Below are 14,003 nucleotides of genomic sequence, written 5' to 3' on the forward strand. Positions count from 1 at the left end.
GAAGCTGAGGGCGCCACACACACATCAGAGGAAAGAGATGTGGAATCAAAGGTCCCAGCAGCTGCCATTTGTGGGCATCACTGCAGCAAGGAGGAACTGCTAATTTCTCAACACCGCAGCTACATCACAGTGGTAGGCAGCCATGTTGCCCTAGGGAGGCCACTTCCCACTTTATGGCCTCCAGGGTATTTTGTATAGTCCCCAGACTGTTACCTATCATGCTGCTGCCACTTTGGGAGGGGAATTGTTGAAGCCTCTGCCTCATGACAGCAGCTATGTCAGCCACGGAGTGCTGGAGTCTACATAGTGGGGAGTGGGTGCCTCAGATGGCAGCTGAGTTGTCCTTATTTGGACTGAGGCACCTCTGCACTCCCTCTAGGCTTCCTGCCATGGTCTCCATCCCCACCCGCACCTGCTTGGCCAGCGTCCGCTGGACATCTACCACTGTCCTCTGAAAGGTGATGTCTGGGTTCTCAGAGTCCAGGACTGTGGCAGGACTGGTTGGTGCTGTGTGTTGGGAGTTGGGTGGTTCATGTGAAGACCCTGCAACGCTGTGTGCCCTCCCTGTGACTGGAGGTGGTGTCTGTAGGAAACCTAGGACATCCTAGAGAATCCCTTCATTGATGGTCGGCAGCTTGTCATCCATGTCCTCTGTAAAATCCAGGACAGGCAGGTCAGCAGGAGGTAAGGCATCATCTTCTGCAATGAGATTGTGAAATATCAATCTTTGACTGTAATGGCTGTTGACATGGCTCATCATTTACTTGCTACTGGAGGCTCAGGGACATGTTACAGACCCTAGGTTGTAGTTGGTAATTATATGTTGCTTTGTGCATCACACATGGGGCAACCTTTCAAGGTATTTTGTGCATTGATCCAACACCACCATATTCCTTGCACACATCTTGCCCCAGCCACTGACACCATGGTAGCATGTAATTTATCTTCCTATTCACCATGGTGGATATTCCCACAGTAGCGTAATGAGTGTCGTCACTCTACTCTTTTGGTGCTTTGCTACATTGGCACCATGAATTATGCAAAGCATAGGGAGGTCCATTGATTACAATGCGTGTTTTTACATTCTGAGACGTTGTTAATGTGGCACGAGGGGAATGGGCAGCTTGGATCCACATGGGCAACTATTTGTATGACGGTACGGGCTAGTGACATTGTGCCCATAGTGCAATATTGATGCCACTTGTGCCTGTCCTTACGTATGAAGTTGTCCCTTTATGCACAACACCAACCATTCACACAACACAGACAACCTTGCTACATGGTGAAATTGAAGCTACTTGTATAGAGCATAAATGATGATCACAGACGTGTCCCATAAGTTGTGAGTTCACTTTTGTGTCCATTCCCAAATGGCACATGGAGGTGTTTGAGAGTTGTTGTTGAGCCACCCTATGCGGGTTGCGTTCCACACGTTGTACACTGAGGCTCTGATTGTTTCTTAAGTCGCGCAACTTGGTGCAGAAGCAATAATAGCTGCACCGGGCTGCACCACTTTTGAAACGCAGGGATGCATCGCGTTTTCTGGAATATGGCATACTCCTGCATTTCCCCCAGCATCTGCGCAGATTTGTTCTCCCTACACCAATGAAGGCATCCTTGCACCATAGTACAAGGGTGCCTGTGTTGAGGGCATAGATTGTTTATATGCAGGAAGGGATCCCTTCCTGCACATAGACAATTATGGCAAGGTGGCATTTCAATGTGTGCTGCAGGATGTAGCACACATGGGAAGGGCAATGACACAAGAAGGATGGAAAGCATTTTACCTTGTTGCGCCATCCTGATACCACCCCTGGGGTGGTATTGACTTTAGTCACAGTCTCTGGTGAACATGTATTCTTAGATATGGGGCAACAACAATATGCAATGGGTGTCGTTGTGGCACAGCCACACTGATTGCACACCCCTTCCAGACAAAGTGCTGCATGTGTAGGGGCCATATTTACAAGGTGGTGTTAAGCCATAGTAAGTGGCTAAAGACCACGTTGTGTATATGTTGGAGTGCATAGCACCACCAGAATGTCACTAAGAGTGAGGCTTGGGTGGCGATGGGCCCTTTTGATTGTGGCCCTATGTGTCACTATGCAACCCTTTTGCATGCATTAATTGTATCCTATGTGACTCTCCCTTCTGCCATAGGTGAGATTCCAGCTAGTCCACCCCTGCAACTTATCTTGCATTTGTGGTAGTTCTTGGTAGTCTGCGCTGTCCGGTCTGCGATTCCAGAGACCAGCTTCCCCGGATGACCGCTGCCACCATCTTCTCCAACTCATCCAGGTCCTCCTGGAGAGCAGGACTTTCACCTCGAGTCTGCAGTGCTGCCTTTCAGTTCCTGGCAAGTTTCTCCTTAGTTCTGCGCATTCAATCATGCCAGCGCTTCTTGCAATAAGTGACAGTCCCCTTTACCTCTGCCACGCTGTTGACTTTATCTACTATTGCATGCCATATAGTTTCTCTCCAATCTATTGCCAATTTGTAGGTGATGAAGAGCTGGTGTTGATGCTCCATCACCTCTCTGAGCAAGATGCCATTCCCCTCCTCACTAAAGTGACACTTCTGCTTCCTCTTCTCCTGCGACTTTGCTGGACCCTCCTTGCTGGTACTTGGCTGATTGGGATCTCCCTGGGGTCTCTCCTGGCCTGCATTCTCCATCTTGTCTTCCCAGGTCTTTTTTCTTGATGTCGCGTTTTTTTACGCTAATGCTGTTAAATATGGCGCTAACCCATTTTGCGACCAAAAACATGCCACAGAACATTTTAACGTCACTTTTGATGCATTAGAGTCATTTTTACTTACTGCATGTTGCAGTGGTTAGCGTTATTTTTTTTATACGCTAACCATTCTTTAACGCCATTGTGCGTCATTTTATAACTATGGCGCACAGATGGTGCTAGGGAATGGTGTTAGTTCGCTGTACTTTTTTTGACGCACAACTGCGCAAGAGCAGTTGTGCATCATTTTTCTTGAATATGGGCCTTATTCCTTTTTCTATGCTGACGCAGTACCTCAAAACGGAGCTGGGGGTGCACACCCTTATCTTATGCTACCTAGTACCTCAAGATGGAGCTGAGGGTGCACACCCTTCTTACCGAGTGCTGACCCATTACCTCACAATGAAGTGGAGGTGCACACCCTTCTTATCATTTTCTGACCAGTACCTCAAGATGGAGCTGAGGGTGCTCACCCAGTACCTCAAGATCATGTTGGAGGCACACGCCCTTCTTATCGAGTGCTGACCCATCCAATACTGATCTAATAGTTGATGGATTGTGTCCTTCGTTTAACACTGCCCACATTGCCTCCCTGAGATGAAGCGGCTCAGGTCCTGGTCATCCAGCACTGACTGATGACCAGTAAGAGGCGCACGGGGCCCCTACCCGCTTCTCGTCCATGCTAATCTTTGGGTCACCGGCTCGGGAGACATTATTTCACAGTTTGCGCCCTCCTCCTGCTCACCCTCTGAACATAAAACATCAAGGGAGCCATGAACTCCAAAGAAACTGCAAAATTGATTAACGCGTAATTCATCCTCGGGCGATGATTCGAAAATCACCGTAGAAAAACCTTGGTGTTCAGGTTAATCCGTAGACTTATGGATTCATAAACCTCTTATTTTATTGCTGCATTTTTTATGATTAGCGATGAGTTTTCTTCTTTTTTTAATGACTGACATTTAGTTTTCTGAAGCAAGGGCACTCACGCGTGGCATAGCTCAGTTTCGCTTCTCTATCTCTCTCTCTCTCTCTCTCTCCCCCTATCGTTTTTCCTCTTTCTTTCTGATCACCTGCCTCTTTCCTGCCCAACTCTCTCCTCCATTTCTGTATTTTTCTCACTCTCCGTTTCTTCGGAAAACCAGCCTTTCTGCCTTGTTCCTGTCTGATGTTTGCATTGCTTTATTACATCACTACCCTCTCTCTCTCTCGCTTACGATATCATCCTATTTCTCTTATTCTGCCTCTCTTCCCCGGTTCTTGTTTGCTTCTGTCTGTTTGTCCGCCTATCTGTCCCCGTCTCTCCCCCATACCCCTCTCCTCCTCCCCCTGCTTCTCCTTTATCCCACATTCCCTCCTACTGTCTCTTTCTCTCGCATTCTCTCTATCCGCCTGTTTTTCTTCAGCCTCTCTCTCGTCCCCCGTCTCTTCTTTCTCTACCCCCTCCCCCCCCCCACCCCCCCGGGGAGAGGGGGCTGTCTTTATCTCTCTCAGCATCCGTCTCTATTCCCATTCAGGCACCCCCTGTCGCTGTCTCCCACAATCCTTAATTCTTCTCAATCTTTCGGCCTCTCCCATTCTTGTTCTTCCCCTCATGCGCCTTCTCTCTATCCCTTTCGCCTGTCCTCCTTCTCAACCTTCCCGTCCGGCTCTCTCACTCTTTCCGTTAGCTCCCTCTCTTTTTCCGTCTCTTCGGTTCTTTCTCTCGCTCTCTCTCCCACCTTCCAAGTCCTTCCTCCCTTTCTCCTGCTTCTCTCACCCCATCCTTTCGTCTCCTCACTCTCTCCCCCACCCGTGCTGCTGTATTATTCGCTGGCTCGTCTTCACAAGGTGCCCTTCAGATCATTCTCTTATAATGCTCCTCCCTTTCTCTTATCAATTTTAATCTCTATTCAGCTTGATTCAATAGCGTTGTACTTTAGCAGCGTGACAAGTTAAACACCCTCTCCTGAGACAATGCATACGTTATTTCAACGACATCTACTACAATAGCTGAACCGTTTCAAAGTTCTTTGATATGTTTTGGGAATAAGGCAGTAGCGGCATGTTTATACGATCTGTTAGTTTTCCTCTTTAATTCATTTCATTAGGTTTGGTTTTCGTGTTTACATGCTAGGTTTAGGGCATTTCAAAACATGGCATATTGTACAAGAAATTGTGGTTGTTTTGTGTCACCTGCTTCAACAAGTACAGACAAAGGCACCAGTGCTTAATTTATAAATAAAAACGTGCCGGTGCCCAAAGATCTCCTCTTAAACACGCGGCTGCTGCAATTTAATGCGGGAACACTGAATACTGAGGGAGCGTAATCCTGAAACCATCTCGGGCCTCTTTAATCCATATAAAGCAACTCCCTGCCCCTTCTGCTCACTCTAGCAGCTTTCCTCTTTCTCCCTTTGTGACGCGTTTTCGTTTTTCTCTTCCTCCGTCTTTCCCATATGTGTCTTTTGCTCGCAGCAGGTCCTTGAGGCAGAAGAATAAGCTCCGCACCGCAAACAACAAGCACAAATTAAGCACTGAAATGCACTAGGATTCTCGTTTTGTTCAGGGAAATGTTTGGTACTAGTTCGGAAGGTTTGTGTCTTTCCCCAAGCTGTCATAGCATAAGCACTGGAAGTATGGGTGGGGTGAGGATAAACATGCTAGAGCTCAGACAGGGAATGAGCAATAAATGTGCCATTAAATTGTGTTCTTATTTTGTAACATTTGTTGTGCATGTCAAAGCAGAGGCCAAATGTAAGGCTATGTCTTCTGACAAATTACTGCTTATGTTTTTTTAACATGTAGGTTGGTGCTTACTTTTCTTTCTCTTACTAAAATGTTATATGGTTTTATAAAGTGAGCTGTCTGACAATCTTGCTGGGGTACAGGAAGTATGAAAGAAAAGGCTGTCAGATGTCAGCAATTTTTTTTAACACACAACAACACTTAAATTCCTGCAAATGAACTGTAAAAACATTTCAAAATATCAACAGGAAAGCATAAATGAAACACATTTTCTTGCAATTTAGAAGCGTGATGGAAGCAAAGATTTTAATAGAATCAAAACAACTCAAGACACTACTTGGTGATATGCAAATGTCAAATGATTGCGGAAACCCGTTTTCCACACATTGTAGTTTTATCAGTAAAACTGCATGTCACCGCAAACATTGTAGCATTTTCAATAGAAAATGTGCTTTCTGTAAATGATAGTGAACCACCATACAATGTTTTTGTAATACATTTGGGACAGTGTGCTCCAAAATGAATCACTTGTTACATACCACAAACTTACCACTCTCTTGCTGCATGAGAGTGATTGTTGGACCTGGCTCTTTTTGCAGAGTTATTCCCAACCTTTTGCCTCCTTCCTCCTATTTTTTCTGATCTGTTTTGTTGGTTTTAGGACTCAGGGCACTGATAACCAGTGCTTTAGTGCATTTGCAGTCTGTCTAAAATGTATTGGGGATTGGTTTATCCATGATAGGCATATTTGATTTACTGAGTAAAGTGCAATGTATATATGCCCAGGGCCTCTAAATCAAATGCTACTAGTGGGTCTGCAGCAGCGATTGTGCCACCCACATGAGTAGCCCTGTAAACATGTCTCAGACCTGCCACTGCAGAGTCTGTGTGTGCTGTTTTAAACTGCCATGTCGAGCTGGGAAGTGCACCCACTTGTCAGACCCAAACCTCCTCTTTTATTACCTGTAAGTTACCCTTAAGGTAGCTCCATGGGCAAGGTACCAGGTATTTTTAGTAAGTGGGCATTTTCTTGCTTGACCGTTCTGTGCCTCTGCCTGTTTGTGGAATACATGTCTGGGTCAGGATGACAGTTCGGCTGTTTGTGAATTCACTATAGACAGTCACACAAAGGAAGATGAGGAGTGTCCTGCATATCCTGATGGCCCATCACCAGGCTGATGGGCTTTCCTGAGCTACAGTGGTAGGAGGAGCTGACACTTGCACCTCAATAGGGCTGTGTCTGTTCTCACACAAAGCAGTCTCCAACTCCCTGGAGTATGTCTAAGGCCAGGGCATGGAAAGGCAGGGTGTTGTGCACTACAAAGACTTCGCTTGAAGTTGCCTACTTCAAAGACAGAAATGAGTATAAGTACTGGACCTCTGACACCACATAGTTAGAATTTTTCTGGACTGAGGAAATTCTGCTGGAAAAAGAGCAGGATGATGTAGGGGGGACTGCCACCTTGCCTGTATCTCTGTTGTGCTGGCCTGCTGCTTGCTGGTTCTGTCTACGCCTAACATCTTGACCTGCTGTATTCACTGACCCTGCCTGGTCATTAGGAACCACTGCCTCGCAACTGACGCCATATCACCTCCCCTGCAACCGTAAGGAACTGACGCCTCACCTCCCCTGCCTAGCAGTAAGGAACCAATGCGTCACTGCACTGGTAGCAGTACTGGCTCCAGCGATGCCTCACCTCCCTGACCCGTACAATGTCTTTGTTTCCTCATAGTTTTCCATGGTACTGTACCTGGGGTCCATGCGACTCTGTGGCTGACCCGCACTCCCTCACGAGTGGTGTTGGACTGTTGGGAACAACTCTGTCAAAATACCATGATAGCCCCAGTTGGAGCTATTGTGTTTCTAAGCACCATACTAAGCTTTAATCTTTGAAAATTTGAATCTTTACATTTGTATGTTGGATTTCTGTTATTTTGGTCTTATTTCACTCAGATAAATATTGGCTATTGTTCTACATTGGTGTGGAGTACTTTTGTGTTTTTTTCACTGTGTCACTCTGTGTGTGTGAGACCCCATTTCTAACAGTGCCTCTTTTGCCCTACTTGTTATTTGTGTGGAGGTAAGATTCTTTCACAACCACTGGGACTTCAGTGATCTAATACTGATGACAGCACCCCAACTCTGAAAATTGTTCTAGCACTGTACCATAGAAATAAAATCCACTAGTGAGGCATCATCTTTGACTACCACAATATCAATGCTGAGAGTAGGAGTAGGCCCCTTTTGCTGAACAGACAGTATTAGCAGAGTTAACATGTGCCCTCAAAGAAATGTTAAAAAAGATTCAGAAAATACAATTAGTGCGCTAAGTGATGAAGTTAGGCATGCACAGTAAAAAGTTTGCCTAGTGATATTTTTGAAGACTTAGAAAATGTAGGCGATTTTGAAGAAAACCTGTGCATATGTGTGTTTTTAACAAATGCTGAAGTATTCAAACTTAATGCAGGTCCTAAACAAAAATCCATGTCATCATGTCACCAAAGTAAATGCATCAAAGAACATACACTGGGTCACAGATTGTGGTAAGGAATATCACAGGCAACGTATCAAAGGGTCCCCATTTCATCACCTGAATTTCGAGGAACAAAACATATAAGAGGTAAGTGCAAAGAGGGAGGTATGGATTTACTTTTCTTAAATCCACATGTACATCCTTGAAGATATATATCACCAAACTACGTATAGGTAGAGTAAGGTATAGAAAATTTGTGCAAAATAACCTTTCGATATTTTGTCCTGCGATATTCTCAACACAATATTCTGACCCTTTGATAGTCTATCTTCAATATTCCTTACTCACACTTAGGTTGCAAGTACAAGTTGCATGTCTGACAAAAGAACTACTTGATGTCTGCATACCCAAAACCAAAAGGGAACATTCATTGGACAATGAAAAAAATTATTGAAATGCTATGGACTTAATGGAAAACCTATCCAAGCAATGGCAAACTATGAAAACATGAAGGCCAATCAATCTATTTAACAGATTCAACTGAGCATCATTGCACCTTCCTGCCTCATTAAAGTCCAAAAAAGAGAATTGAAGACAACATGCTTCTCCAGCATTACCTAAGCACTTGGAAATATCTTCCTGATAGAGTCAATCTCACTGTTGAAAAGTCTCAAGACCTCATATCAGTCATCTAGACAATCCACTAAACTTGCTCTGAGAAATCTGGGTATACCACATTACTTTAACAATGTATGAACAATGTATTATATACATATGCAAGCATCAAAGTCCATCTCAAACTTTATGAATGTCCCAGAAACCTGCAGGGAAACAGAATGAAAATAAAAAGGGATCAATAGATATTTCAACAATATTGAACCCTCAAAGAGTGAATGATGCTCTCTGGTCATACTCATCCTAAAACCAGGTGAGTCTATATGATTCTGCATTGTCTTACGTCAGGTTAACCATATATAGGCCCTCATTAAAACCCTGGCGGTTGGTTATAAAGTGGCGGTAATACCGCCAACAGGCTGGCGGTAACCACTGCCAAATTATGACCATGGCGGAAAGATCTCAGATAGACAGCCACTTTACCACACCGACCGCCTGGGCGGAAACAACAGCCACCACTGCGGTAGCCGCCTACAGCCAGGCAGAAGTCAATGTTCCGCCCACCATATTAAGACACTGCAAACCACCACCTTTTCCGGGGCGGTACCAACAACCTGGCGCAAACTGAGCTCAGAAGTGAAAGGACCACGACGAGTATGACCACTGTGAGTACAGCCACCTGGCACACAGGGAAGGGGGGGAGGAAAAAGAGAGTGACACACACACGCACAACACACCCCCCACCCCCAACACCATACACACAATCAGATGCAGTAAGAAAACATATTGACTCCGTACCCCTCAGGAATAATGCAAGGACAACACAAATAGATGAAAGTGAGTGTAATATTATAAATACAGTAAAAATGCGACCATTCAATCTAAAAGTATTTACATATGTACAGTTCAAGGGACACTGCCCAGTCCTCAATGTGCGTGGGCCACATGGCCACATGACTAAGTCCAAGTCCCCACTTGTCTCCTGCACCAACACGGAAAGAACACTGCAGGGGCATCAGTTGGAAAATAGGAAGGCACCTCAGGAGGATGGGGAATGGGTGGCACCTCAGCCAGCAGATGGAACAACACCACTGGTTCTGGAGGGGGCAACATGCCCTGTGCGTGGTCCTGGGGAGTGCAGGGCCAGAGTCTCTCAAGTGGGTGTCTTACCCACTGGTTCTGGCAGGGGCATCGTGCCCTGTGCTTCAGATCCTGGGGAGGATGGGGTTGGTGGGTGTCTTACCCACTGGTTCTGGAGGGGGCATCGTGCCCTGTGCTTCAGATCCTGGGGAGGATGGGGCTGGTGGGTGTCTTACCCACTGGTTCTGGAGGGGGCATTGTGCCCTGTGCTTCAGATCCTGGGGAGGATGGGTTGGTGGGTGTCTTACCCACTGGTTCTGGAGGGGGCATCGTGCCCTATGCTCCGGACCCTGGGGAGGCTGGGGTTGGTGGGTGTCTTACCCACTGGCTCTGGAGGGGGCATCATGCCCTGTGCTTCAGATCCTGGGGAGGATGGGGTGTATGGGTGTCATACCCACTGGTTCTGGAGGGGGCATCGAGCCCTGTGCTTCAGATCCTGGGGAGGATGGGGTGAGTGGGTATCATACCCACTGGTTCTCGAGGGGGCAGAATGCCCTGTGCTTCAGATCCTGCAGAGTGCAAGGTCAGAGTCTCTCAGCTGGGTGTCATACCCACAGGATTTGCAGGGGGCAGGCCTCACAAAGCCCATGGAGGCAGGTATACAGGCCGTCTGCCGGCGGTGATGGCTGCTCAGTGGTGGTAGTGGTGCTGCTGCTGGTGGTGGTGGGAGGCTCCAGCCCATCCACTGAAGCCTCAGACAGCTTCCCACTGCTGGTGGTGCTACTGCTGCTGGTACTGGTTGTGGGGAGAAGCTTCTTCCCATTTCCTGCAGCCTCGGACAGCTGCCCACTGCTGGTGGTGGTGCTGCTGCTGCTGGTGGTTGTGGGAGGAAGCTCTTGCCATCCCCTGCAGCCCAGGATGGCTGCCCACTGCTGCTGGTGGTGGTGCTGCTGGTGGTGGTTGTGGGGGGAAGCTCCTGCGCATCCCCTGCAGCCTCAGATGACCATGGTTGTTGTTGGGGACTCTGACTGAGTCCCAGCACCAGGCCCCTTGTCCTTCCTGCCTGCTGGTGCAGGCCCCATGCCCTTCCTGGCAGCAGCTGGGCGTGGCTCCTTGCTCTTCTTGGCAGCACTTGGGGCAGGTTCCTTGCCCTTCCTGGCAGCAGCTGGGGATGGCACTTTGCTCTTCCTGGCAGCAGCTGGGGCAGGCACATTGCCCTTCCTGGCAGCAGCTGGGGATGGCACCTTGTCCTTCAGGGCAGCAGCTGGGGAGGGGTCCTTGCCCTTCGAGGCAGCACTTGGGGCAGGCACCCTTTCCTTGAGGCTGCCTGGTGCCCTGGATCCTGAACCACCACAAGTGGGTGTGGACACTACTGGGCCCATGGACTGTGTGGCTGAGGTGCTTGCCTGGGTTTTTGGCACCCTGGCCAAAGGTGAAGGACGGGGGGGAGGGGTAGGAAAGAGGTCAATGGTGGAGAGGTAAAGCTGCTTAGGGACATTGAGGCGGGAAGAGGGAGAAGGTTTGGGAGTGGAGGAAGAGGGAGTGGTTGTGGGAGGTGTCTGCTGTGTGTGGGTGCAGGTGCATGGGCTGGATGCTGTTGTGAGGTGGATGGCTGTTGGGTGTCTGAGTGCTTGCGTTTCTGTACCTTGGGATGGAGGGACAGACACAGTGGAAGAGGACACAGGGGACGTGTGCATGGCTGTTGTGGTGGTGCCTGCCAGTGAGGTCTGTGTTCTGCTACGTGTGGTGGTGATGACGGTAGTGGATGAAAATGTAGTGCATGCAGGTGTGAGTGTAGACGCAACTGGGAGGGAGGTGGAGGAGGAGAGGGACACAGTAGAGGCAGTGGATGTTGTTGTGTCTGCAACTTGATGGTGTTTGTGTGAGTGCCTGTGGGATGATGTGTGGTGCTTGTGTTTGCCTGTGCCACTCTTGTGTGTTGTTCTGTGTGCATGCTCGTCTGCCTGTGTGCTTGGAATAGGTTGGGGTTGAGGGGAATGGGATTGGGAAGAGGAAGAGGAAGCTGGAGGGGGAGGGTGGATAGAGGGACAATGGCTGCCATCAGAGAGGAGGCCAGAGTCTGGATTGATCTATGTTGGGCCACCAAGCCAGTGTGAATGCCCTCCAGAAATGCATTGGTCTGTTGCATTTGGGCTGCCAGCCCCTGGATGACATTCACAATGGCTGACTGCCCAACAGAGATGGATCTCAGGAGGTCAATAGCCTCCTCACTCAGGGCAGCAGGACTTACAGGGGCAGGGTCTGAGGTGCCTCGGGCAAAGGAGATGCCCACCCTTCTGGGTGAGCGGGCACGGGCAACTCGCTGAGGGGTTGCTGGGAGGGCTGTGTGAGTACGGTGGTGGTGGCTGTACCTGTAGCTGGGGTGGGCACAGAAGTGTCCGCCACCACCAGGTAGCTTCCATCGGAGGAGGTATCTGTGTCCGAACTGTCCCCTCCAGTCTCTGCCGTGGTGCTCCCCTGACCCTCTGTCTCACTGGTGCCCTCACCATCAGTGGACTCTGCCTCCTGGGTACTGTGGGATGCAGCTCCCTCCATCGCCGGTGCCTCTGCTCCTCCGCCAGATGATGCTAATGAATATCAGGACAGGATGACAAAACAAAAAGGGGGTTGAGACAGAGGATGCACTGGGTCAATGGCTGCACCAACATCACCGTTGGCATACATACCACTCTCACACACAGGGAGCATGCCTAAGCACTATGAAATGCACTACCAGTAACAATGTTAGCTACCAGGGCATGGGGAGGTACACATACCGCCAACTGCAGCATACCTGGGACCCACACAGCCCTGCCCAGTAGTGGATGCCTACAAGTTAGATTGGAGGGATATCACATCAGAACCCTGTTTAACTTGGGACCTACTCTGCAATGTCAGACCTGGCCTAGGGGCACCCACACACACGCACCCACCACCTGGACACCACCCCACCAGGCGTAAGTTGTAATGATGGGCACTGTACTCACCCCGTTGTGGCTGCTGTGATGCCCTCAAGCGCCCATCCAGCTCCAGAGAGGCCACCACCAGTATGCAGGCCATCAGGAGGGTCAGTGCTCGACGGGCACCCCTTTCTCATTGAGAGGCCATCCCCAGCTGGGCCGCTGCGGTCTTCTGTGCCCAGCATCTCAGATCCTCCCACCATTTCCGAAAGTGGGTGCTTCGCCTGCCCTATACCCCCAGTGGTCTGCACGTCCTTGGCGATGGCACGCCATATACCTTTCTTCTGATCGGCGCTGACCTGTAGAGAAATACACACAGGGGAAAGTATTAGTCTGACCGTCCTGTCTGTTACACTTTTGGCCCACCATACCCCTTCACATCACCATTTGCAAACACAGGGCCTAGCACACAAGCTGAAACCCGCCAAGGGGACATCCACCAACCCCCCCAGACGAGGTCTTAACTCACACAACCCCATGCATTCATGCATCGTGCTCCCAGTGTACTCATCTGTTGGTATGGAGGCCCATACTGCAGTCTGTACTGGGGTAGGACCCCATCAACCAGTCTCTCCAACTCTGCCTAGGTGAAGGCAGGGGCCCTTTCCCCGGTCATACGTGCCATGGTAGGTCCCCACACAGGTCACAGCAGCACAAGCAGTGTAGGTCCTCTGCTGTTGAAGGTCAGGTAGCAAGTGAGAGAACAGATAGAAAATGCCGGTGACGTCCGCGGCGGTGCATACCGTCACCGCCGGCGTACATCACCATTGGCCACTGTACCCCATTGGGGCCAATGTTATCCAATGAGGTGTTGCACAGCAGTTCCCAACCACCCCCCGCAATGGCGCACAACGTCAGCGGAATTACCTCACTTCCACCTGTCCCTCCACACAGGACAGGCAGACGCCATTTCAGGGGGGGTGGAGGGGGCAGGCCCTGGATTATAACTGCGTCACGGTTCACAATTGGACATACAGGACAAATGCCACTTATACATTTCAAATTAACATCATGCATTGCACTATTGTGGCTACAGTGTTCAGTTTGTGACCGTCTCCTCACTCTTTTGCCCCATAGATTGCTACCACTGCGGATGAATAGGAGATGGAGACATACCCCCATGTACAGACCCCTGGTGGACTTGGCAACAATGGAGGACAGGCACATTATCCTCACCTTCAGACTTGACAGGGCCACAGTCAGAGAGCTGTGTGTCCAATTGAAGCCTGACCTGATATCTGCTATCCGTCACCCCACTGGGATCCCCTCTCTTGTGCATCTGTGCTCCATTTCCTGCCAACTGGTTCTTTCTAAGTGACAGTGGGCTTGGCAGCAGGAATGTCACAGCCAATATTCTTAATTGTGCTGGCCAGAGTGTAGTCAGCCCTGATTAAACACATGTGGAGCTACATTGT

This window comes from Pleurodeles waltl, chromosome 3_1, assembly GCF_031143425.1.
Source record: "Pleurodeles waltl isolate 20211129_DDA chromosome 3_1, aPleWal1.hap1.20221129, whole genome shotgun sequence".
In the NCBI taxonomy this organism is placed as follows: domain Eukaryota; kingdom Metazoa; phylum Chordata; class Amphibia; order Caudata; family Salamandridae; genus Pleurodeles; species Pleurodeles waltl.